The sequence below is a fragment of the Taeniopygia guttata genome, chromosome 5 (assembly GCF_048771995.1).
Source record: "Taeniopygia guttata chromosome 5, bTaeGut7.mat, whole genome shotgun sequence".
Lineage (NCBI taxonomy): Eukaryota > Metazoa > Chordata > Aves > Passeriformes > Estrildidae > Taeniopygia > Taeniopygia guttata.
The window spans coordinates 53,682,000-53,709,324 of NC_133030.1; the positions used below are offsets into that span (position 1 = coordinate 53,682,000).

The 27,325-nt window shown below is 36.9% G+C and overlaps 2 long non-coding RNA genes across 34 annotated transcripts in view; one reads left to right on the forward strand and one right to left on the reverse strand.

The window, feature by feature from the left end:
* The window catches only part of LOC115495650 (uncharacterized), a 318,954-nt gene that overhangs the window by 189,212 nt on the left and 102,417 nt on the right, over window positions 1–27,325 (reverse strand). For 13 of the 33 annotated variants that reach the window (XR_012056509.1, XR_012056505.1, XR_012056507.1 and 10 more), the window contains 2 exons: window positions 22,402–22,540; window positions 14,466–14,540 (listed from right to left, as the gene is read on the reverse strand). The exons of 12 other annotated variants lie outside the window; for them this stretch is intronic. This is a non-coding gene — a long non-coding RNA (uncharacterized lncRNA). The remainder of the gene's footprint in view (window positions 1–14,465; window positions 14,541–22,401; window positions 22,541–27,325) is intronic. 8 more of the 33 variants (XR_012056517.1, XR_012056531.1, XR_012056512.1 and 5 more) reach the window with 2 other exon arrangements.
* Window positions 2,128–13,761, forward strand: LOC140684342 (uncharacterized). Its single transcript, XR_012056539.1, has 3 exons — window positions 2,128–6,292; window positions 7,407–7,498; window positions 8,785–13,761. It is a non-coding gene; the product is annotated as an uncharacterized lncRNA (long non-coding RNA).

The following is a 27,325-nucleotide window of genomic DNA, read 5'->3' on the forward strand; positions in this document are numbered from 1 at the left end:
GATCTTTCCATATTGGTCACCTGTCCAGTGTAAAAATCTCAGCATCCAGGGTTCCAACAGTCCCCCAGTTCTGCACTTGGTGCAAAACCTTCCTCCACTGAAGCCAGCAGATCTCAATTGCAACAGAATGCAGCTACAAATTACATAATTTCTAAGGTCAGTCAAAATAATGTAAAATTAATTGTTTGTTTCCCTTTCCATGTATTTACAAACAAACACACCTTGAATATGCTCAAATATTGTTTATAGGTGCTTTCCACAAATCCTCAATCATATGGTACAAATACTATACATAAAAGTGAGCTTCTGAACTGATGCACAAGTATTCATAGAAACCATATTTTAAAACTTCATTATGAAGTTCACTCAAAAAATTATCCAATTTTTTAGCAGAAGCCATCTTTAATATGCACCAGAAATTAAACACTTAGAGCTACACTTAAGTTTCAATTTTATCTGAATCAATACTCCCAGGGAAATTATCAATAATGATCTTTTTTTAATTATAAAATTTGTTAAATCTGAATAATGAATAATTCAAAATATCTGCTTTGTTCTTAAAATGTAGTAAAATAAAGTGAGAAACTACATTTATCAAATAAATTATTCATTGCAAGATTAGTCATTCTGTTCTGCCAATACATATCACACAAACAGATTCAATTACTAGAATTATGGCTTGAGAAGAAACCTTGTCTGATCTTAGCTTACAGTTTCAGCAAAATCACTTAGTCAAACATAGGACTTCAACACAAAGGCTATCATTAGGATTATGTCACATATCAAAGAAAATAAATGTAGTCTGAAGAAACCACTTAACCTAACAAATCTTCAAATAAAAACATATAATGTAGCTTAAAAAATAAGTTATATGACACCATTGAAATAATAGGCTGTTCTGGAAAGAAAAGGGTATTATAAATTTTTGAAGGAAAAGATAGTTATTAGAGAGTATAAATACAACATTTTTGAATACTGATATGAAATTTTTCAAGTAAGTAGGAGTCTTTAATTTGGATTGCAGCCTGAGACTCAGTTACTTTAGAAACCATGGCACAAATATTAGCTCTTCAAATTCTTTTGTCTCTTTCTAGTCCATCTAGTGAATCAGGTTCATCAGTACAGATAACCTGCAACAGAGCCTACATAAAACTGTTTTGCTGGAAAACAGAGATTTCAATAAACTCAATACATCTTAAATATGGAAACAAGAATAATTTTTAAACTATGTGACATTAGAGATGTAAGATATTTTAAGCTGAAGAGAGCCCTTATCCCTTATTATTTGTAAAATATTTGTTATAACTCATAAATGTGATTTGTTTCATTTTGCCTAGACTTTTTTATACTCAAGAGATATAATGACTGTTCAGAATCAAACAGAAACTAAGTGGCACACACAGAAGTAAAACACAGAGAGGTACTAATACAAATACTTCCTACCAGGAGCTTAAAAATAAGATAATAATGGAAGAAATTATTGAATAGTTTACAATTTTTGTGCTTTTCCCTTCAATCTCCAGGTCTTAAGAATCCTAAAGAATAGAAAAATTAATTTCAAATGAAATTACTAAATCTCAAGTTTGTCACAACTGAAAAACAAGCTTTACAAAATTAAGAAAATTTTTTTCAAAAAAATTAGAAACCAGAATGCAATTAAAACAAAATAATAATAATTTATTTGTTGAGACAAACAAATTGATACTGAGATTAATTTGATTCATGATTTTTAATGTCTGCTGCAGCAGATTACTTTCAACTAACTGATTTACTTTTATTTCATATCATATACTATCACCGAATCACAGAATGGTTTGGGTTAGAAGGGACCTTAAAGAAGGGACCTGGTTCTAACACCTTCCACTTGACCAGGTTGCTCAAAGCCCCATCCAGCCTGGGCTTCAGCATTACCAGGGCTGGGGCAGCCACAGCTTCATGTCATCTTCAGACTTGCTGAGGGTGCCCTCAATCCCACTTTCCATGGCACCAACAAAGATGTCAGAGAGCCCTGGTGCCATTTGGACCCCTGAGGAAGGCTATTCTCATTAATAAAAGGCAGCAGTTCTTAAAAGCCAGTGTACAACAAAAAATAGAATACATTCTTGGCTTTGGTCTTACTGTAGTGCAAAAGTTCTTCTCAATAAATCTTATTTGAAGAAGACATAATATTGAAAAAAAAATCACCCAACAGAGAGCATTGTCTAATGTCCAAGTGTATTTGCACTGAGTTAGTAATGTAACCACTGTGGAAGTATTTTTCAATGCCTCAGAAAAGCTTCATTAAAATTAGGACCTGAAAAAGTACTATGCATTATATTATATGTGCATTATTGCATTTATATTAACAGTCATATCCCATTATTCAAGCTCTTATGCAATAAAGCCTTGCTCTACAAAATCACCACACAAATTACTAGAGTAATTACTAGTTATCTATATAACTAGAAAATTATTGCACTATTGAAGTCAATGGTTCTTTATACAGAAGATTTAGTGGAGCCAGGGAAAAGAATATTTATGAAAATTAGCAATATATATAATCCTTTATATTGAACATATTTTAATATTGCACTTTATTTGTGGAACTTTACTAAAATCTGAAACTTTATTGATGCTAGGAGAGATATACAATATGGTCCCCATATTATCCAAGGTGACTAAATTAAATAAATAAGTAGCTAGACAAATAAAATGGACAATTAAAAAAACGGAAACATTTTAAGCCCACCCATATTCAAGAAAAATCCAGACTCTATTTTAATAAAAATGATCATCTAAACATTTCAATCTACAGTGCCCATTTTAAAAATAGGTAGCTCAAATGCTTGGCTTGAAGAAAAAGAAAGTAAACAGCAAAAAGTATCAGATAAAAGAAATGCAATTTAAAAAAATATTGTAAACCAGAGAAAATTGTATAGTCGTAACTGAAAGAGCACAGGAAAGAGAATGTGATAGGCAGTCATGTACTTTTAGAAGCAACATACTTCATTTTGTACAAAGTGTTCCCTTGGCTCATCAAAGTGTAAAGAACAAACACCAACCAGGAATCTTATTCACCAGAAAATGATTTGTGTTATAGCTGAACTCAATTAACCACCAGTTGAAGAATTTGATCCAAGATGATTAGAAAGAAAATAAGTTAAATGCAAAGTACAATTTTAAAATATTTTAGAATAACTATATTCCAGTAAAAAAAAAATAAAAAGCATGAATTTAGAGAAATACATAAATATATATATATATATTCTCTCAAAAACAATTTCTTCACTAAGAAAACTAGTGGAACATTATCTAGATATTATTGCTATAATTTAAGTATACAATTCTATGGAAAAAACTGAAGGCCAACGTCTCATTTTTAAACTAGATTATGCTTGGGAAGGCCTCAGAACAGTTGAAGTCATTAATAACTTGGTGGAACAGGAAATAGTCCTAAAACTTGGGCAAAGAGAAGTGGAAGAGACTGAAAGCAATTTGAAAGAGAAGATACAAAGTAAGTGTGATGAATTAGTGGGGAGAGGGGAATGAAATCACTTAGATGAAATTTTATGAAGTTCAAAGTTCTGCAATAAAAGAAAAACTGGAATATACAGTATTGAAAAGAGATGGCTGGAAAAGAAACAACTGGTTAAGTTGGATCACAGACTGAATGAGTCAACTGTAGATGAACGTTTCAAAACGGAATAATATAATTCTGTGTTTATTAAAAATAAAGCTCTACATAAAACATGGAAGGAAATTATCCACTCTACTAATGACTGGTAAAGCCTCAGCTACATCTATTTTGGTCTCTCAATTTTAAGAAAGATGTGGTAAACTGGAAAGAGTCCTGAGGAGAACAAAGAACAAGGGGAAAATTATAAAATGTGACCTATCAGAAAAAAACAGAAGACTGAAGACAGAATTATAAACATCATCCAATGTTGACTTTAAAAATTCTAAATTCATCACATATCCTGTTTCCATCAAAGGATGGCAAGAAATAATTAGCTTCATGTGTGAGAGAAGACTGAGATTAGATGTTAGAAAAAGTCTTCATAGCAAGAAGACAGGCCCTCCTAGCGTGGGTACAAGAAGGCTGGTGGGGAAAGTAACCACAGCATTACTTTGCTCCAAATAAAAATTTTCAGCTGAAAATTAAGAAGTAAAATTACTGCAATGAGAATAGGAGGAGGGAGACCCTGGCTCTCCAGCAAATAGCCTCTTTCACTCACAGTCACTATCAAATGCTCATGACTAACTCTTTCCTGGTAAAAGCTAGTGCAGCTGCAATGGCTTGACATTTTTCTTGGTCTGTATTATCAGGTGGCATCAGACCCTATGAAGTGAAATGCTTTTATCAAAAGACAGCTCTGGAGAACTCTGGACAGTAGCCTTGCACCAGTGGTCGATTCCCTAACATCTTAACAGAGAGAGTTCCACACGAAGCTGTGCTCGCACTTCAGGGAGGTACCACACTAACTTTTCAATTATCTTTTCCTCTCTGATACAGCTATGGTTACACCAAGCATCTTCCTTCTACCCTTCCATTACACAGGCCATTCAAATTTATGGTCAGCCCCTAACAAGCAAATACACTGGACAAGAAGATAACAGCAGCAGCAAAAGAAACCATAAAATTCACCAAACGAGGCATAAGGATATTAAATCTAAAACCTTGCAGTTGCAGGAGAAATATTTATTTGCCTCCATCTTGGTATTCTGGCCAAGCATATTTGTTTGGATTTGTAAATAGTCTGGTTCAAATAAACTGTTTTTCTGAGTAGTTGATTTTAAAGTTTCCTCTTGTGAGGAAATTTTCTTGTTGTTTTGCAGATAAAAATTGAATATATTTTGAAAAGACTGTCTACATCCATGGGGGCAGAATAATATTTTGACAGAGGAAATGCCAATGTTTCTCTGCTTCATTCCTGGCCAAAGTCACTCACCAAGGTATGGGAGGTGCTGGGCAAAGGTCAGGCTTTTGGGTGCACTTTGGCTAAGTTTCTGCCTGGCTTAAGAAGGTTATTTGGGAACTATTGGCTCCAATGAATGCAGATAGTATCTGTGATTCTTCTTTTGGGTAATTAATTTGTTTATTGCCTTTACCAACATGGAAGACCTTATTTTCAAAGAGTTAATGACTGACAATTTGACTTATGCTCATTTCTTTTTAATCTGCTCTGGGCTATAGTGACTGCTGAAGTGTGCTGCAAGGAGCACTGCACACTGCAGTGCAGAATGCTGATCAGGTGACAGCAGCTGACTGCTTCAATTCAGGATCTCCTTAGCAGTAAAGTAGTATCATTGTAAGGTGACTGACCTTCCACACAAGAGGTATTGATAAGTTTAATTTTCATGTTGCTGCTCTATGCTTAGGCTGCAGAGTTATAGCATTGGTCAGCTGCTTCTCTGCCTCAAAGCTGGGGTGCCTCAGGGTGGCACCTGGCTCCTCCCCCTGAGGCCCATACTGCTGGATTATGCTGGATTACAACAGCCTCAGTCAAGAAGTCAACTGCCTGGTGTGCAGTCCCACCCTGACCCAACCCAAACCTCCCTCTGTCCACATTTGATAGCAGGGATGTGAGGGGTTTTGTCAGACGCCTCACCAGATGCTGCCAGATGTCAGATGCCTTGCCAGAGTTTACCCTGCCACAGCTCCTTCTCTTACCTATGCCCAGCATGGAACAGCAACATCCCAGCCCTTTCTTGGAGCACTTTCTCCACTTCCAGTCAAGGCAGAAGTTTTGTGTAACGTGCAGTAAAACTTTAGGCACTGAAATGCAACCCAGGCACGACAGCAGAACAGAACAGACTGACAACTTCTTCAACTATTCCACCTAAGCAAAAACTGACTATAAAAAAGCACTGGAGAACTGCATCAGCAAAAGGTTCAGAGATAAAATAAACACTGTAAACATAATACAGCCTTTCATAGTAGGAGAAAGACCGAGGGAGGAGGAACAGTACAGCCTTTGCTGTTTTGACTGGCATCACTGCTTGTCTCATTCTGACAGGTTGCCAGGTTAAGGTTTTGTTTTGAATAAGTCGTTTCCCTTTGAACAGTGGCAACTGTTACCATTGTTACCCTGTTACACTGAATATAAAACAAAATTTCCACCAGCAGCTTTCATACCATATGTTTATTCTAGGAGGCAGCAGGCAGCTAGGATTTGGTAGCAATCACAGTGAGGAAACATTTGCAGGACCTGTCTCAACAATATGATTGCCTCAATCACAGTAATATCATACAGAAGAAGACTCTGAATTCACCACTGCTGTCCATGAGACCTAACCTAAGAAATCTAATAATGTGAGTATTTTTTTTCTCTTTAATCGAAAGATTACTATTTCAAGAATCATCCCTCTAAAGTGCAAAGCATACACTCGAAGAATAAGTCCTGAAATTTTGTCAATCATGTTTTAACTGCATAATTATTTGACACATTTTTTTAAACCCTTTCACTTTTTCATCACAATAAAACTAGACACAACCAGTTTCCCATAGAAAAGTGATATGAGGGATGTAAAATAGGATTTCATAATGGTTTCATATTAGCACATTTCATATTAGCACATTACCATTAGGAAGGTGTCTTTGAATATCTCCCAAAGCTATCATGATTTTCCAGTTACTCATGGAAAATATTGTTATAAAATTACTCCCATTTACTTATGAGGTAGGTCTTTTCTTTCAAATCATTTAGATATGAGGAAATAGATAAATTAAAAGTAATGTAATCTCTCTTTAATAAGAGCACCTTCACAATGAAATCAGATTATCATTAGAGTGGTCAGTAGCTCATTGAAGTAGTTCAGTAAATACAGAGTGCTCCCTCTTTGCCTGAATTCCTCGAATGGACGACAAATTACCAGTGATCTCTCACTCCTAAACAAATTTTCTTAAATATTTGGTAAGATAGCTAGAAGTTCCTAGAAGTGGTTGAGAATAAACTACCCATATGGTCTCCTGGACTTAAAAAAAAATCTAAAGTCTGATGTAATGTTACAGGCATTGGATGATAGTTTATTAATAACAGCTTGTATTTTTGAAAGAACCTAGAAGAGTTAGACTTCCAAATCCAAGTGCCCTTTAAAGGGAAATTGTTGCTAAATCCCATAGGTTCTTTTGAAATCCCAGACATCATTAAAAACTAGGAGAGGAGAAAGATACATTGTTTTGACCTTAAAAGGGATCAGCTGTCAACAATTTCAGCTGCTTGATATTGAATGAAAGGTATTTATTTTTATGAATGGGAATGAGTGGTCTTCAGCAATCCTAGAATTTAGCTAACATTCACATTACCCTTCTCATAGGTAAAATAAACTTCCTATTCCAAAGTAGTGTAGCTTATTTACTACTCTGCAAGTAGCTAGATAGCCACCTTTGACTTGTTTAACTGCATTTCGTTTTTGAACATTAACAGGAACACTTCATATGCGAGAGATTTATGTCACGCTGAGACAATTTTTACAAGATTTAGAAACCAGAATGTGCGGAAAGCAGATCTTTTAGAAGGTAAGACAAACAAGACAAGGATGGAGGTGTTGAGCTTTTAACAAAATATAGATGCAGATATCATTGTAAAAATATATACACAAAGAAAAAATAACAAAAGTCTCATCAGCCAAAATTAATTGTTATGGCAATGGATTTGCCCCAGTACGGTCTGCCTGTCCTTGTTTTAACAAGTAATTGGTCATTTCTCAGTGCCAAGTGATTTCTCTGAGCATTGAAGTTGTTGACTTCAGTTGGAGGGAATAAGCTGTTCAGAAAAATTACCATGAAAGCAGATTTAAAAATAAATTAAAACACTGTATCGGAAAGGGGCCAGTCTACACTTTCACAAGTGGTAAATAAATACAAGACAGGAACTCTTTCTTCCTAGTTTACCTCCTCTCCCCTCTACCTATTTATTTCCAAGATCACAGAGTACATCAGGAAAAGCACCACTGAAAAAAATAGGAGTAGGCAAGAGAGGAATACACAGTAGATGTTAAGATATGCACAGAAAAACATGCAAGTAAAAAACACAAATTAAATTCAAGGGTTTTGAGTTGCTTTCTTTTATTTACTTGTGCTGAAGACTAACACACTTTTCATTACATCACATTATGATCCCATTATGTGTCATTAAAGTGTGTTACATTTACAGAATCTGAAAAACTGATGTGGTGATGCAAGCTGCTGGAAAATATGTATAATGACGCCTGGACTGAAGTATTTGTATCCTTTCACTTAATAATGCTCAGTTAAATAAAATCTGACAGCTTCCTTATTAAAACTATGAAGTGATGTAGAACATCCACCCTCAAGGACTCCCCAAATGTAAAACAAGCAACATAAAGAGGGCACACTTTTCTCTCTCCACAAAATGTTCCCATCTTTTGGCTGAAACAAAGAAGCTGCATAAAGTTAGCTGCATGTCCCAGTAATCAAGAGAAGGAATTGGAAAATAACCCTGCCAATTGAAACTGCAGGAGGTTTTTTGGCCAATGTAGTGTCAACACAGTGTCCCTTTGGCCAACCGAGAGGTTATTGAAACAACAGGAAAAAAAAAAAAATACATAGAGTTGTCAAAAATGTCCATGAAGAGATAGGGCCAAATTTTCCAAAGACAGGAGTCTGTTTCAAGCAGACAAAAGAATCAGCAGGAATTATACACCTGTATATGCCAAAGTGCCACATGAAAATGTCTGAGTGTAAGTAGATGAGAACAAAGACAGAAAATAAACCAGTGGAAAATGTTCAGTCCCCACTTTTTTTTTTCTTTTTTCTTCTTTTTTTTTTTTTTTTCCCCACAGAAAGAAGTGCAAGAGGAATTTTCTGTTCTTCAGTGTTCTGGAAGTCAAAACTTTCAAATATATAAGAAGTGAAAATCTATGCAAATTTCATCCACAATATAAACACTCAGCTTACATCTGCTCTGGCAATTTGCACATAAGGAAATATAATCTCTGTGTTTTGTGATAATGTAAGCACAAGTTCTTGTATTAACTAATGAACCAATCGTTAAAGACAGAGCACAAAAAGTGATCATAAAGTTCCAGAATCTTCTATTTCAGAATTCTTCTAAAAGTTGATGACCCACTGCTAAACATTGGGAAATATCTACTGGAGCCAGTAAGACTTCTTGCAACTAATTAATTGGAAGGCTGACAACCAAACAGTTGTGATTTTAGAATTGTCTGGAGACTTGACTGGATTTAGGGGATGAACCTAAACATGACTGTATTTATTTTCAAATGTATTCTTACATTGGTGGATTCCCTATACCCTCCCAAGCCCCTTGAATGAAACAGAAAATTATTGACTAATTCAGAGATATCTGGCAGACTTAATGGAATGCACTGATTGTGTTCAATCACATCTGCTCCACAAAGAGGCACTACCTGGCTCTGTTCAGAATAAGCCAGCTGTCCTGTCAGCTGGAATGAGCAGTGAGAGGCATCTGAAGAAATCAGAAATAGGACAAATATATACTGCTTTCAGATTAATCAAGAAATGGCCTTTCCTGGCAAAAACCCAGGCATCCAAAGGAAAAAGGGATTGCCAGTTGAAGATCATGTGTCTCTCTAGAAGTATTTCCATAGGGACATTTCTTTGAATCAGGATGACAGGAAGGAGAAAATTTGTCAGTGTATACACTACATCCACAAGCAGCTTTCTGAAAAGTGGCAGCCAAAATGACTTTGTAGCTTACATGAGATTTACATTGACTATCCCTGCTGCCAAATCAAGATTTTTGACTTTTTACACTCTCTTCAGAGGCTTTTTATTGAACAGGGGGGAATAAATTGTTTACATCCCTTTATGGCAAATGACAATATTTCTACAAATATTCTAAACTCTTGCCACAGGGAAAAAAAAAGAACCAAATCATGTTAGGATTCAGGTCTGACATATGCCTTAAATAAAATTATATAGTAAAATAAATATACAAGGTAGCCTTTGGAGAAAATGCCCAAATGAAACAGCTTCTACCGGAGTTCCTGAGGGACTTGTTTTGTAAGTCAAACTAGCATCACCATTCAGAAGCTAAGAGACCTAAGGAAGAAAACTGGAAAAAAGTAATGTTCAACTCTCCAAATCCCACTTTGCTATACAGGCTAATGAAAAACAGTTGAAAAGAAAAAAAAAAAATCAGCAGAAGCAGCAAAGAGAAAAATATAAGCAGAGAATATAGGAGTAGTCATGGAGACAGTTCAGTTACTGAAAGGATTATAAAGGATTGAGTTGAAATGGGTGAGGTAACACAGAGACAACTTTGATATTTGGAAACCAATGAAAGGTGGCAAGGTTACAAACCAGAGGAAGTGAAACCAACAGGGGAGGACACAGTACAGCCATAACAAGACTTGGTGGACTAACATTCATTACTGGAAAGCGGATATTGAAATATATGATAATCTTCTGAAAGCTAGAAATAAAATCAGGAGTAGAATACTGCCATATTTTAATAAAGACTATTTCTGCAAATAAAAATTTGTAGTACCATGGAAAAAAACATAGCTTTTAAGGTCAAAATCAATTTGAATGAAAGAGTGTAAAATTTATTAGGGTCAGAAGTTTACCATTGCCTCACATGGATCAAATCTGAACCTGGATGAGGACCTCATTAATATTTTGTTGGAAGGAAAATGGCTATCAGAAATTGTATCATTGTGTGGACACATAAATTTCCAAGACATATTGGAACAAACATGCTACCAATTATGGTAGGACCTACTTATTCCTGAATGTGATAGCCAACATATTTCTTCACTAAACGTACTGTGACTAATAGGTACCATTACAAAAAATATTCTGGTCAGCTGGAAATGAAAGATCAAGCAGAAGACCTGGGAATAGAATTTTATCACAAGATTACAATGAGTCATCAGAGTGATGATAAAGCACAATGTGATACTAGCCCATGGCACAAGCAAAGTATTTCCAATAGAAATTGGGATGTATTAATATCGTTACAAAAGATAGCAGTAAACCTAAGACAGTGCTCTGTGTTATGCTGTGTGCAAAGATGAACTCAGACCAGAACAGGTGGAAGGAAGGTCCAGTCATCCTTATAGGGAACTGAGAGTCTACTTTGGGAGAACAGACAAAAATGGGAGCACAGATGAAATGTGGCTGGTCTCTATGAATTGTGTTAGCATGAGGTAAGTACTGGAGGACTAACTACATGGTTATGTTTGGAGGGAAATAAAGTGGCCTGAATTAATTTAGGAAAGAAGAAAAGAACAAGTTTCCTTACAATCAGCTGCACAAAGCCTTGAAAGAGCTCCTTGAAAGAAGTGCAGGAGCAAAAAGTAATTGATGAAATTAATGATGAAAGATAATGAGGTTAGAGATGGGACTACATGATGCAGCTCATCCCCAGTGCAGAAGACTGCAAATAATGGTCCACTAAAATCCTTCCCCTGTTCAATGTCCACATAAAATTATTAAGTGTATCTAAATGCAAATTTTCATCAATAGATACCAAGCTACTCACACACAAAAATTAATACCTGTGTAATATAGTACACAGAATCATAGAATGGTTTGAGTTGGAAGGGACCTTAGAGATCCTATTCCAACCCCCCAATATACTTAATACTTAGTCCTCTACATGGTGTACAAAGCTGTAATGATTTATATAAATGTTTATATAAATTGTTTAATATGTTAGAATTTTTTGCACTGTATGTAATAAGATTCATAAGACCTACACTACAGAAAATCTGGAAATATGAGCCAAATCTATGTAGCAGCAACTAGTATCAAATACCACTCTTTTTTCACAATGGAGATTACATTTTTCAGTCCATTCTTTCTTTCTTTCTTCCTCCTACCGTATGTTTAAAACACAAACATTAAATAAAACAAAAGGGTCACATTTAGAAAGCAGAGATGAAAATAGGTGTTAACTTGGACACATATAATTTAGGCTATGTTTAAAAGGGAATAATACACTACATAATGTGCTTCTTTCTCCTCTGGCTCAAAGCCAAATCCTATACCAGACACAGTGCTCACAAATGTTACAAAGTTTAAAAACACTGAATGCTTTTTTGTGTTATCTATGGTGGACCTGAGGAACAAACTGCTCCTAGTTGTCCTTAGTCAGTGGACATTTAAAAGGAATGAAGCATTTATGACCTACTAAAAAATTCTGTAGCTATGCAAGACAGAACAACGAATTCACCATCAAAACTGCATTTTTCAGGAAATAAGTGTCTGTGAGTATGGGGTCAGAAAATAATTTCTTCTTAATTTCTGCTATTCATTTTGACAGATATGGGGATATTTCAACTTTCCTTTATGGTAGGGGTAGTAGCTCTTGCTGTATGAGGACAAGAGATGAGGTATGGGTTGAGGCTCTGGTGTGATGTAGTTTTCTTCCCTTTCACACAGAATGAGTCTTTCTTTATACTCTACATATGAGGACCAAATTCAGCAAAGAAAGCTATGTAAAACTGACATAACTGTAAGAAATTTCAGGGTTGAGCTCATAGAGAAACAGGGAAGATTTTCACTAAAATTCAAGAAGCTGTTTGTGTGAACTTTTCATCAGTAACATACAAAATTATACAAGCTATTGAAATTTCATTACTAGTATCAGAATATCAGTGCCTGAGCCAATGCCCTTCTGACCTCAGTTAAACTCAAAATTGTCATCTTGATGTAAAATTCCTCTCTAGTCTACAAAAAATAGCTTGACCATTGCAGGTAATGAGCAGAGTTACAGAGATTGTATGGCTCGTTCAGAAAGAGCTAATATGGAACTTGCACATTACATGTGTATTTCTGCATCTATACTTGGTAGGCACATGTGACATACACAGTTGGATAGGAATGAAGGAGGGAGGAAAAAAGGATTCAGAAACTAATAACACTTTCCACATCCAGGCATATACACTTTTAAGGTCCATGCATGAGATTTTAAATATCTGCAAACCACATCTCTCAAACCACATGCAGAACACCTACATTACTTAACTTCAGATTGCATTTTAAAGTATGCAAAATCTCAAAGACTACTAAAGGGCACATATAACTTCTTAAAAATCAAGCTTTGGGCATTCAGGCTGCTTCTCAAGGCACTCATCACGGAAAAGTTTGAAAGTCACAGGAAATATATTCAACAGCATTCTTCACGATTTCACCAGGACATGAATACAGCAGACCTCCACTGCCAAGGACAGTTTTGGTCTATCTGCCTGTGTTGGGCTCATTGGGGAACATTTTACACTGCCTTCTTTTGGCAGGACATCTAAGAAAATGTGGAGAATTACATAAAATCAAATCCACCAAAATCAAAACACATAACCAATTTGAATAGAAACTAAGATTGTTTTCACTATTACAGCAAGTCTTCCGTGATACAAGTCCTAATATTTTAAGACATGTGCTTGCATTGCAACAAGTGATTCAAATTATTCTCAAACTTGAATCATGGGAAGATTACTTGCAGTACATCTGTCAATCTGGAAATTTCAGATTTTGTTTATCTATTTTCATAGGAGTTTTGACACATCAAATACTTGGGGTGACAAAAAATGACAATTCAATTTGTCTTGGTAAACACTTGTCAAATGAGGAATGATGAAATCAAAACAGGCTTTTGTATTTGTCTCTCCATCAATTGCAGATTTCCTGGCTACTGGTCCAAATTTTAGTTACTGCTTCAATGCTGTTCAAGAAGAAAAGCAGCACTCAGATAATTGTCAATTCTGCAGCATGAAGAGTTGAATGGCATTAGATATGTCTAACAATTATAAAATTTCTACCCTGACCAAAAATACACAGGACAACTGTTGAGGCCTTTTCACTGTGAGCCATCACACTGGGGCTGAGAGCAGACCAGCCCCACAGTGAAATGATTGAAGCAAAGCCTTTGAAAAGTCAAGTACTTTGGATACTGGAAATTTAATAGAACTGAACTAGTCCTAGCTGGAGCTGTGAACCAGTCAGCAAACTTTTAGGCATCAATGGACACGGAGCTTGGCTCAGAAATCAGGGCTCTACTTGAGAAAAAATGAATTCTCATTACATACCCACCCAAACAATTGTAAATCCCTTGTAACCAGATGTTCCCACCATCTTAGATTCACACAAGACATAAAAAAGAACCAAAGAGGAATTTAAAAGCAACCAAAAGCCAGAGCAGTAGGAGAAGGTTTGGATTACAACCTGCCTGAGCTTGGAAAGGCTTCACACACTCTACTTTTCAGCTTGAGCCCATCTGCAGTTTTCAGTGTGTTTGTCAATTTAAATTAGACCTTTTGAAAAAATTATCTTACCACTAACTCTTTAAGTGTTATCTTAGCAGCTGGGTAAATCATTTGCACTGAAATTCTGACTCCCTCCAATGGGCCCTGCCTTCCAGGCTACACAAGTTTATGAACCCCAGAGCATTCAAATGAACTCTGCAATGTAGTTGTCCATAAACACAACATGCTCCAAAATCTCCCTCCACAGTCAACATCCCTTACTCAATACATACTCTGAATTCCTCTTCTTCTGCTGTCTCTAATCCTCTCAAACACCTCATGCTTTCCAAAATCAACTAAATGGAGACCTGAAATGCAGAGGAGATGAAGAATTAGATAACACAGTGTTAGTCTGATTCCCTTCCAAGCACAGAAAACGAAGCCTAAAGGTTCACTTACCCCGTGGAAATTAAAGATGTTTAAGATTAAGACAAGCCTAACCTGCAGCCTGCATCAACCATAGATAAGGAAGGGCCTTCACATGTATTTATCCATATTTATTTTTCAGGTGCACAAAGTGTATGCACCACAATTCTCTGAAAACTTTGCGAAACACATCACACCATGGCAAGCAGCCATCAGAAAATGACCAGGACAGCTAAAGGAATCATTTATAAATCAACATTAAAAAAAAACCTCACTTAGTAGATTATTTGCTATAAAATGTAGCTAGGATGATAGCAGAGAGCTACATAAAAGCCTTGAAAATATTTGTTTGTTTTTAATGGTTTGACTTTTCAAAATAACTGTTTTATTTAGAAATGTACTTAAAACTAAGAAGAATTAAAAATCCCACAAGTATATGAAATAAAGTATTTTGGTGCAGAAAATGTTTAATGTAAGCAGAAACAATGTTTTATTTGCATTACATTTGGATTTTTCATAAGAGTGAGATAAACAAAATTTTTTCACTATGAATCAATCTGAAATAATTTCTTAGGTTTTTTAGTTCAGAAAGTAAAGGGGATAATTAATTATTCACTAAGACCTAATGGTGAAGTTTTCACTGAAAAGAGGCTGGAACTTTCTACCAAGTACAAATTAAGTCTTATTTGTTTATGTAAGTTCAGTTCAGTAAGTGACTAAGTCCAAGTATATATATAGAAGAAAATAATTGAGATTAACTTCTTATTTTCCATGTTTTAGGAAGTGTGCTTCTCCCCAAATGTGGCATTCACATATCTAATTCTAGCTCACATGCCACACATGATATTACACGTCAATATCAGGTGGCCAATGTGTCCTATAACCAATGCATCATCTCCCCTGCCTGAACCCAACCTAGTAGGATGAGGTCACAAAGTAATTCAAAGTAATAAAGTTATGAATTTGATGTTAGGTTTTTACTGCTGAAAGACCAGCCAGAAATTATGCTGTGCATTTTACCCCATACAAATGTCTGTCACACAGGCTGAAAGTAGCCTTTGGAACAGATACTTGAAACTTCATCTTCAAGCACAACATGCAACCTGGCTTAGTGGAAAATGCTTATGAGCATGCAAGGGGGCTGAAATACTAAATTTATAGTTCATAAAACATGAAGAAAACATTGGTTTTCTACCTCAAGTTACTAAACAGTTGTGTTTATTGTGAGAATTTTTTTTTTTTTTTACAGATAGGAAATCAGACATAATGCCTTTTTACTAATAGGAGTAAGAATTCTTTTTAATTCATCTTCTGAAGCCATTAGTTTCTGTCTCAGCCACTGTCTTAGCACTGTACATGCCTTCATCAAAATGACTCAGCTGTAACTATTTTCACTGGAGTAAAGCACAGGCTTCATCATTTCCAATTCAGTGCTATTCTTTGTCATCTTTCTTATTCCTAACTCTGAAATTAAGGCCTTATGTTTTAATAAGCTGTCTTAGAACAACTGCTGAAAGAATTTATCTGTGACAATACTCGGCAAACTCAGATTTCTGGGTTTAACCCACTGAATCATTTCTAAGGACTTTGCCATCCAGGTACTGCAGCATTTGAAACACCACCTGCAACACTGGAGTCCAGCATGTCTGACAGCTTTTTTCACAGGCCAACATTACCTTAGTGCAGATAAAGAGCTGCCCATACAACATTATGTGGTTGTCTCAGACAGCTCATGAGAGTCCAGCCAGTCATGGATGTGTCCTAACAAATCCTCTGAGGATTTCCCATATGCAGATATTATCAGCAAATAACATAGCTCCTTTTGTACTAATGCTTCAAATGACACAATAGCTAAGGGATGGCATTCTTCATGCACTGCAAGAGCCAAGCATAAATCAAATAGTTTTCATCTTTTTAAAAAATATTATATGGCCACCCACCAACACCATTTTTAGCCTTCTTTTAGTCTTCAAGATTCTGTATTTTTTTTTTTGTTTGTTCACTGGAGCCTGATGGCAGGCAAAATTTACTAAAAAATAACAGAATAACCTCTTTCCTATCTAATGATTGGCACTGAGAGGAACTTTTAAGTTCTGGTAAGTCTGAAGGTCTCCTTCATAAGGCTGATTAGCTTCTCAGCATTCTGCAGGCATTTCTGTAAAATTACCTAGACAAGAGTAATCTTTACTGAAACCAAGATTTATTAAAAACAGAGAAAACGGAATTCAAAGAAACAGTTTCCTGAATAGCAGAGAATTTAACACTTCAGATAAACTGGATTTCTATGATGGCACATGGTAGTGATGGGGTGAGAAACATAACTTCAGGTAGTTTGCAAAATACGGGTAACCTGATACAAACATCACACTGTTAATATGTTTCATCCTCACCTGAATATACATTTGAGTACACATATTCCTAGTAAAATATCATAGTTCCAAATTTTTTGATGTTCAGTCTAAATCCTTTTTTATGATAGATACACAAATTAAAACAAAGTATCAGTTTACACAAGGATATATTCCTCAGGATCACTTCACATTGCAACATCCACACAAAGCAGATGTTATACTACTTTGTCTTCTGTCTTTAAACTTGATAAAAAACTAATCAAAAAAACAGTGATTTTACCTGGCTGCAGACATCACTGGAGCAACTGATGTAAGTTGGGGAAAAGTGAAAAGTTTTCACCAAGTGAGAATTGCTGTTTCTTTCCAGTTCTATCATTTCACCTAGTAAAAAGGCATTACCTCTCTATACAAAATTTTGCCCTAACTCATTTGACCTAAATATCTCAGAAATATTGTAAGTTCAAACTATCTGCTGTTCATCTGCTCATTAGTTTCTCCCACTGTTAGTCATATCTATGGCTAAAGGAGAAGGACAAAGATTAAACTGTCACTACCCTTGCTAACCACGCCAAAGACTGTGCATTGGGAACGCTCAGAGATCCTGGCTTGCCAGCACAATAAGATTTTCAAGGCCACATTTCATAGGGTCACCGTGGTGCTAAGCCAGAGCTGTGTCACTTCTCTGATATTTCCTGAACTGAATGACATCTTCCCACAGCAGAAAAGAAAAGGTCAATGTCCACTACTGGCAGATGTGCATGAGAATGGCTGGATTTTAACAACATACTATGTTCAGTCTTCAAGCTGTTTCTGTCCTCAGCTTTACACAGAGTGTAGGAAAGAGAAAGGAAATCTATACAATAGTAGACATCTTCAGAGCAAATGAAAAAACTTTATACACCTTAAAATATTGTTCTCAAGTTTCCTCATGTAATCATTGTCTCCATGGGTTTACATATATCTATTCATTGAATTTATTGGCTGTGCATGCTTTCATCAAAATGACTCAGCCATAACTGTTTTCACTGGAGTTAGGCACAAGCTTCATAGTTTCCAATCTAGTGCTAATCTTTGTCATCTTTCTTATTCCTAACTCTGAAATTAAGGCCTTATGTTTTAATAAGTGAAGAAGATACAAGATACACTATTCCACAATCCAATAAAATTTATCCTTTTTTTAGGCATATTCACATTGGGCTGAGTCTTTGTTTACAAAATGGTTAAGGTTTCTAGTTATTGAAAGAGATCAAATATATACTGAACTCTACTTTATCCATTACAGAAATCAGCTTCAGTGTTTTGTTATGAAACTGTAAAACACAGCACCAAGGAGAACCACAGATTCCAAAACTCTGTCAGAGAACCCCTTGGGCACTTCAAGAGAGATTAAATCTACAGATTGTTCAGGACAAAATAACTTGGCTTGCTTTTTGGCACCAGAAAAAAAAATACCACCATTTCTAAGACCTCAGTTTCAGTTTGCTCCTGATTTCCCAAACGTCTCAAATTCTCACTGCTGGAATTCCTCATGGTCGAATTCCTTCCAGTTTTTGTTGAAGAGCCTTTTTTACAGAAATATCACAAAATTATCTTGTGGCAAAAATGGGTATTTTCTAAACCCTCATCTTAACTATCTAATCCCTACACTTAAGCCTTCATCTTCATTTCAATCATAACTGAAGGCTCCAAGCCTGATTTAGGGAAGTCAGGAGGTACAATCCTTTGGTTTAAAATAAGAAATACACAGAAAAGCAACAATACTGTACTCCCACATTCTGAAAAGCAGTTTCAGACTCTGTAAATGTATCCTCACAGCCTGCAGAGGCAAGGATAGGAAAAAACCCACCACCTGAGAACCCCTTCCATGTGTCTAGGAAAAGCAATGCTGACCAGCACAGACTCTCACTCACAAGGGAGAAAGATTCATGACCAGGGTTATCCCTTCATGCTGACCTGCTCAAACAGCCCATAAAGCACACCACCCAGCAGGTATATCATCCAAGCCTGGTTTTAAACAGAACTGCCCCATCAAACTGAACACCTGTCCTTCCCTGTGGCACCAATACTGCCTAATCTCAGGCATGTAACATGACTGTACTGCAATTTCAAAGCAATATCCATTCGGACATCAGCCATATCTCAGTTTACAACATTCCTTCCTGTCCACATTAACTTTCCTTTTTTTCATATTATTAGCTTTCAGTTGGCAAAGTTTCCTTATCTGACACCCTTTGCACTAACACAAACACCCCAGCAATCACAGCAGAGGGGTATGAAAAGGGCAGCTGATCCCTTTAAGCGATAGTACGGATTGTTTAGGCAACTACAGTCTCTATTCCTCACTGACTGGTGTCAATGGCAATTAGCCATAATAATATTTGCAATGCTGCAGTGGAAGAAACACTAATCTGTGTTTGTATTTATGTCAAATTCTGAGCCTGATGTATTAGCACTGACTGGTGCTGCAGCAGGCAAAAACTCAGAGACTGTAAATCTTATTTTCCCTTTGAAATTTCATTACATAAGAACTGTACTTCCAGGCACTTTTGTGCTCTTTTGCTTGTCAGAAATGTGGAAAGGGAAAAAAAAAAAAAAGCAACGCTAAAAAAAAACCAGGGACTTTTCTATATGGAAAGTATTGCCTTTCCTTCAGAAAAGCCAACTATTCAACCTTTTTGAAATTTGGTAAGAGAAAACCAAATAATTTTGGCCAAAGCCACATAGAAATAGTTTGGGGGTTTCCCACAAAAAGCCCTGCAAGTTTCTAAGAAATTCTAAGATACTATCTGGAAGTACATTCAAAAGTCTTTTTTCCTTTCAAATAAAGATTCAGACACAAAGGTCATTTGGGGTAATCTCCTCCTCCTTATTTCATCAATTATGATACTGAATTTAATTATGATCAGAAGGAAGCCTCTCATCAACTACTATATTTTTTTTAAAAAATTAACAACTTTCATGGCTTGCATGGGAAAATAACACAAGCCATTTTTATCTGTGTCTGTTGTTGTCTGCTGTAGTGGGAATCTCTAAAAAATAAAACCCAGCATCACTGGCAAGTATTGTGACACATAAATCCAACTGTCAATTATAAATTCTGACAGTGCTTAACTGTTCAATTCAATCTCAGATGAAGCTAAAACCAGGCAGTGCTACTGAAAAAAAAGATGGTGACAAATTGCAAGTATCAAAATATCTTATGCTGACCTGGAGGATTTATGAGCCTGAAAGCATCTGACCTCAAATTTGAAGAACTTTGGAGAATTTTACTGTTGATTTGTTCAGTAGTATTTGAAGAAACAAGAATAAAACGTATAATAAACCATGATCTATGCATGATAACATATCTAAACAGCTAAATATATAAAGAAGAGTTTTTCTATAATCCAAAATAAAAAACAGCAGCAAAAGAAAAAACAATTTTTTTAAAAATAAAATTAAAAAAAAACAGACCAAGAAAAGAGAAAGGTCTTCACTTAATTTTTCTCTATATCCTTAACCATTTTAAAAGTCACATAAAGGTATAAAGCTTATATTAAGAGAAATATGGAGAAGAATAAAGAGAAATATGGAAGAAAAAAATAAAACCAGAGAGAAAAAAACCCAGACTTCACGAACACTCCTAAAAAAATTTCCATGCAGAGAAAAAAAAAAGTGAACTAAAATTTCAGGAACAGAGCACTTAGAATTTATTATTGCTTTCCCAATACCACAGATATAGGCAAAATCAGAGCATGTAAATGAGTTCATTTAAGTCTCATATTCCTGACACTTTTCCAATGAACATTTCAGACTCATTTTGAAAAACACACCCAAGACAGATTTTCTTCTGGTGTTTGCCTGAATGGCAGTCTTGCCTCTGCATAAGAATGCTGCACTGTTTTCAGATCCATTCCAACACTTTTCCTAGTGTTTCACTTTGAACTGAAGAAAATGAGAATTCTCAAGATGCCCCCTTTTAGAAAACTGAGTCACATCAGGTCACAGTGATTTGGCTTCAATGACTACATAAAACACTGCAGTTGGCACAGATGTACCATAAACAGCTTGGTAGTGATTTTGAACGAAATGTGCATGCTTGGAAGCCTGCTGAAAGATGGAGACGTAGATTTTCACTTCTCAGTTCTGTTCTTCATGCTGGCAAAGCACCTACATGCTACAGGCAAATGCCAAACTCTGTTTGGATGCAACAGTTTACTCCCTCCCTCATTTATATCCACTTTCATAGCATTCTCATGTAGGCTTTCTTCTCTGTTTACTCTCAGCTTAGTGGTGTGACAGCCTCTGGTGTTCCACCTCAACAGTAAATCCCATTTTCAAAGTGCCTTCTCAAGAACCACACTGTAAGATTCATGTGTCTGTCTTCACCAGAAAGCATTTTTAACGATTAGTTGGCAAATCTGGGGTTCAGAAATTTCTGCTAGGACCAGGAATATATCCCAGCTCTTCTATGCAATAACAAGAAGTTTCCAGCTCCCACCTTGTCACAGCTGGGCATGAAGAGGACAGATCTGAAAGTATCGATGTGGCTTTGGAAGAAATTAATGCAAAAAGCAAGAGGAATGAAGCACTATTTTTCCCCAGCTTTTCCCTATGATAAATTCACTGACTTGAATGGAGTCACCCTGGAGTAGAATTAATATAATACAGTGATAAATCAGGCCTATTGATGCACTGACAGTGCCCCTGTAGGACCTTCTCCAGCCGCCAGCCTACTGAACATTGCTCACAGCATTGTCTTCCCAAGCACTGTGCCATGCCATTTCCACAGACAAATTGTTTCCTGACACAGCAGAGATAGATCTCCATGCTTCCTGCTTAGCTAATGCATTATAACCACATTGTTTTGCACTGGTTGCCCTCTAATTTGTGTGCAAAAGGATTTCTGAGTAAAACTCACAGCCCTCAGCTGTGGCAAATCCATGTGGAGTTTTGACTCCTAAAGCATCCAAAGATCACAGAAGTTACAGATGCAAAATTTACTTCCCTAACTACTTTTATGATTTGATTATTTGAAAAGCCAAGAGAGAAAAGATGGATCAGGATACTGGAGCCAAGAATGCTTTCTAAGGAGGGAGTGATAGCCAAACTCCTGGCCTTGAAGTGCAAGGTAGCAAAGGATGCCCTGAGGAAATATTTATACATCTCTTGGCCCTTTATGGACTTCTCAAAAAATTTCTGCATTTTGTTTTCTGACAGATATTAAACTCAAGAGGCAGTTTCAGACAGTGAAAAATTATGTCTGTGTCATAATTGCTTGGTAATTAGCAGCTCTCAGCAGCAGCAAGCCAAATAATAAACATTTCTTCCAAGTATATCTAATCATTGTTTTGATGACACCTTTCCAACCCAAGGTTTCTCATTTCTGGCCAATGTCAAAACGCCACAGGGGTGGGGCAATGTAAAATGAAAATCTGACTCCTCTTTGGAAATCAGATAGGAGTAAAAATACCTTAAGAAAAGAAAGTCCAAAAACCAGGACTGTTCCAGCCTTCTTTCAACAACTCCAAGAGACCTTTGATGGTAGAAACATTCTGGTTTTCTCCTGCAGATCCAAAATGCCAGTAGATTATGTGCTGTTCCAGGCAAAACTACAATGACAAAAATCAAAATTTATGTTCAACATACTTACTTCATGCCTACCCTGAAAATTTATGTCAATGTTTAGAGGTGAGCAGGAAGGCAACATCAGAAAAAAGATAAAATATAGATCACCATCTCTACAAACTGTTCCGTCAGTTTGTAGAGATACTACAGAATACAGAAGCAGAATACAAAAACTCTGGGGTTGTTCTCCTTGCCTCAATCCCCCTCTAATTAATAGATAGAGACATTGCTATGGACAGAGTCCATTTGCCATTTTACAGATCTGCTCTAGGGTAAGTAGAGCCAGCACCAACAGTCCCTTGACTACACTGACTTCAGTATATCTACAGATCATAACAGAATGCTCAAGGACTACTATGATAGCATATGTTTGCATTTCAGATGTCTTTACATTTAATTAAATAAAGTCCATCCTCTTTCTCTAATTACAGAGGGCAACTGCCCTTGTAGGCCTATATGAAGAAGTCTACTTCAGAAAATAATGAGACTGCCATCAAGGAAAAATATGGTTGTTTGTCCACAATCTTCAGGAAGCACTCAGGGATGCTGGAGACAGAGAACTATTGGTCAAAAACTTGCAAGTTCCTCTGTCCCAAAAGGCAGAAAAATAGATGCAAGTCTAATACTAATGGGGTAGTTCCAACACATTTATAGCTGCTTTCTTCCAGACATCTGTCCCACCTTTTCTAACAGGAGTATATCTTGGATATGCCTGCAGTCCAGAAGGCCAAATGCATCCTGAGCTGCACCCAAAGCAGAGTGGCCAGCAGGCCAAGAGAGGTGTTCTCTGTCCTCATGAGACCCCACCTGGGGATCTCCAGCATAAGACATGGACCTGCTGAAGTGAGTCCAGGGGAGGGCCATGAAAATTATCAAGTATCAGTGTTGGATCACCTCTCCTGCAAAGAAAGACTGAGAAAGTTGAGTTGTTCAACCTGGAGAAGGGAAGGCTCTGGAAAGACCTCATTGCTGTCTTCCAGTACTTAAAGGGGGCTTATTAAAAAAAAAAAAGAAAAAAAAAAAAAAAAAAAAAAAAAAAAAAAAAAAAAAAAAAAAAAAGAAGGAGACTGACATTTTAAATGGCCATATAGTGACAAGGGAGAACAAGGGGTTTTGATGAAAAGAGGAGAGACTTAGATTAGATGTTAGAAAAAAAGATCTTTACCCTGAGGGTGATGAGACACAGAACAGGTTTCCCACAGAAGTTTTGGATGTCCTATAAGTGTTCAATCCCATCTTGGTTGGGGCCCTGAGCCTTTCTATGATCTTCCTACCGTCTCTACTCTTTCTGTGGAAAGACATTTTGTCTAATTGCGAATTGGCTGACAAATAACCAGGCCTCAGTCCCTCACTCCTCAGGGCTAGGAAACTCCATCAAGAGAATGGGGAATATACTTCAGAAATGGGGGGAGGTACCTATTGTGTGGCATTTTCAGACTCCAGAGCCACTCTCCTAGAGCCCTCACACACTGAACAGGCTGCTTTGAAGGTTACATCCATCTTATATAAACTTCCATTTGTTTGTAAAGCAAAACAACCTCCACAAACCAATAAAGAAAAAAAAAAACGCAGATTAACTAGATATCCCATGTATTTACTTTAGACTTCAGTGGTAGTGACGGTCTCTATGTGAATAAAATAAACTAGCACATTGACAAATTACCCAAGTTTGAAGGAATAACAAGAGTTGAAATTATTCCAATTACACAATGTTCACAGGAATGCCAAACTGAAATTCTCTGAACTGTAAATGAGACCTGAGGGTCAGGTTCTGGCCCAGGAAACACATGAGAAATCTCAACAAAATAAGTGAAGTAGCACTAACAGTAATCCAGTGCAGGACTGTGTGGGCTGCCTCTTCCCTGGGGAAATTTTCCCATCATTTAGGCTCTGAGTCTTTGACTTCAGCATTAAAAGTACTGTCTTTTTCTAAGTTCAGTCATTAAACCTTTCTTGCTCCTCTACTATTTATTTTCTTGAAGGAGAAGCTGAGCCTCAGCTGTGAGAACACAGAAACCTGGGCAGCCTGACCTGTACCTATTGAACTCCATGACTTCTCCACAGAGATAGATGCCTGAAACACCAAGGGATGCTCTGCTTTAAATAACCACAGTCCTTCTGAGATCACTTCAAAGGGATACCCCTCACACATCATTCTGGAGCCTTAGGTTCACAGTTTAAACTCAGTTCTACTTTTAACAGCAGACAGAGTGGGGCGGAGGAGAAGTAAAGTAAGATCTCCCTAAGTCTAAGTAGCACAACGTTTGCCCAGCCTAAGTGAACAACAGATCCCTTTAGACATAATTGCCCATGGTTACCACAACTCTCAATGCCATAGGGAGGCTTTCTTGGATAGCCTTCAGTCCAGGATAATCAACAGACACTTCACATATTCTCCTGCCTGCCCAGCCTGCTTGCTTCACTTTGACCACTGGACTGTTTTGACTTACACACCTTCTGCACATCACCAGCATGACGGAGACAGAGTTGTTTCATCTACTTCCCATTCCCATCTGATACAAACCTGGTGCAAATTAGAACTACTTTTGTGTGTTATAAGTTGGCAGAAAACTTACCTTGTGATCTTCCCAAAAGGCTTTTATTACTGAGCTTCACATTAGGTGCTAAATTCTTATTCTTTAACACTTTTCATATAACTTGCCTTCATTAGTTAAATCGATGCTGCTGATATCCCATAGATTTGCAGGGGGTTGCACCTCCTTATGCATGACCCTGGAAGCCTTTTTAATGGGACGTTGTGGAGTATATTTTGGCAGGACACTGAAAACAAGTTTATTTTACTTGCAAGATCACATAATCAGCTCAGCAGTGCTGAAATGTGGCAATGAAATCCTCTCATCGCGTAGAGATGATGATCAGCAATACTACCAATAGATAGGAAAAACTAACCGAGTCGTCCTAGTCAGTGGATCTTACTTGCATTTAAGGCTGACACATACATAGCAATTTGCCTCTGTTTTACAGCAGCTGCAAACTATTAACTATGACAATGAAGTTGATTTTTAAACCAACAAATATGATGGCTATTATGAAAGTTTTACCACTGTCACATGGTGTGCAGTCTTTAAATTCATCCCTTGCTGTGTGGCTGAACTTTTATTGAATTTTTTTTTAAATTAAAAGAAGGTCATGCGAGGACAGAAAACCTCTTTGTCAATCAGACTGTGCAGTGCACAAAACTCTTCCAGAACTCTCATAAAAGCCAAGACCAGCACACTGCACTTAAAGCACAGTGCTGCAGAGATACCACAACTGCATTTGACAGATAAAAAGATACTCCCCCTCATTCCCTATTGCTTCTTTCCGCCTCCAAAATGCCATCATCTTTGCTGGGTTCCCAGAAAGCATAGCTCTGAATGATCTATTTGCCAACTGAGAGAGTTTTCAACATAAGAAGCCTTCAAAATTATACTCATGGTCCAAAGCACACACCTTTGCTCTAATGCACTGATAGAAACAAATCAAATGAAAACAGCTTCCAATCCAAGACTTACACAGAGAAGAAAAAGAAGGATTTTAGCTTCTTCTGACAGCCTGTGATGCACTGGGTGAATGCTTACAGTCAGATATCATACAAAATGTCTCTCATCACGTACAAACAAACTGTGGCCAAATAAATTTGTAAAAATCAAGATGTAATCTTTAAATCATTTTTTATTTTCCCCCTACATGCCCAGTGAAACAGGACAAAAATTTTTGATTTCTAGAAGCACTTATAACTATTCAGCTGAAGAAGTGATTCCTCCTGGTTTCTATTTCCATTCATCTTCTTTCTCACCTCATCATATGAGCTACCCTTCTCCTTCAAAAGAACTGTGCAGAAACCCACAGGCAGAGGCAGGGGGTGAGCCTCACTATTTTACATAACAAAATCATATGCATCAAAACACACACACACACACACACACACACACACACACACACACAACTTCCCAAATGTCTGAGGTTAGTTATCCTTCATGTCCTGACAAGTTACACCCACCTTTCCCAGAGGAACTAACTCACTCCATAACAAATCCCAGATTTTTGTTAAAACAGCAAATAAATTAGGACCACCTACCACCCAATCCTGCAAGCACTTACTGGTAGACATCCCAGCCTGCCTACTGCCATGCACAACCTCAGAGTTTCAGTTGGCCTTTCAGTTGTCCGTGACACAAAGTGCCGTATCTCCGGCAAATGTTTCCAGAGTTATGCTCCATTGCTAGGTCAAAATCAGCTCAATTCTCTAACCCCTGTTTACAGTCAGCCTCCAGCACTGGCTTATGTTGGAATAATTCATAAGAATGAAACACAAGGCTGGATTTCAGGATAAGGCCCCCAGTCAACATGTGAGAGCATTTATGACTCTGTGAGACCTACACTAAAAAATAACTTAAAAACAAACAGCATTTTCCTATGAGTGTCCAGTTTTCCCATGTTCCAGTTTGCTCTTTCAAGAAGACTGGTAGGCTGAGATATTGGTCACTATGTGAAAACGACAACATTCAATTAAAACAATGGCAATTTTCAAGAGACACTTTTTTTCAATAGATGTATGACATTCCTAGACATTCTATTAATTAGCAGGCCCCAGGCAACACATTTGGAAAAACAGAACAATCTGGCCTTTGATTTTTATCCAGGCCTTACCCAAGATCACACAGAGGTAGCCAAACTGCTGATAGATCCCCCACACAGAGCATACACCCCCAGCAAACAGCTGTGCTAAGAACTGCGTGTAAATCACTTTGAAGAATTCTCGATCT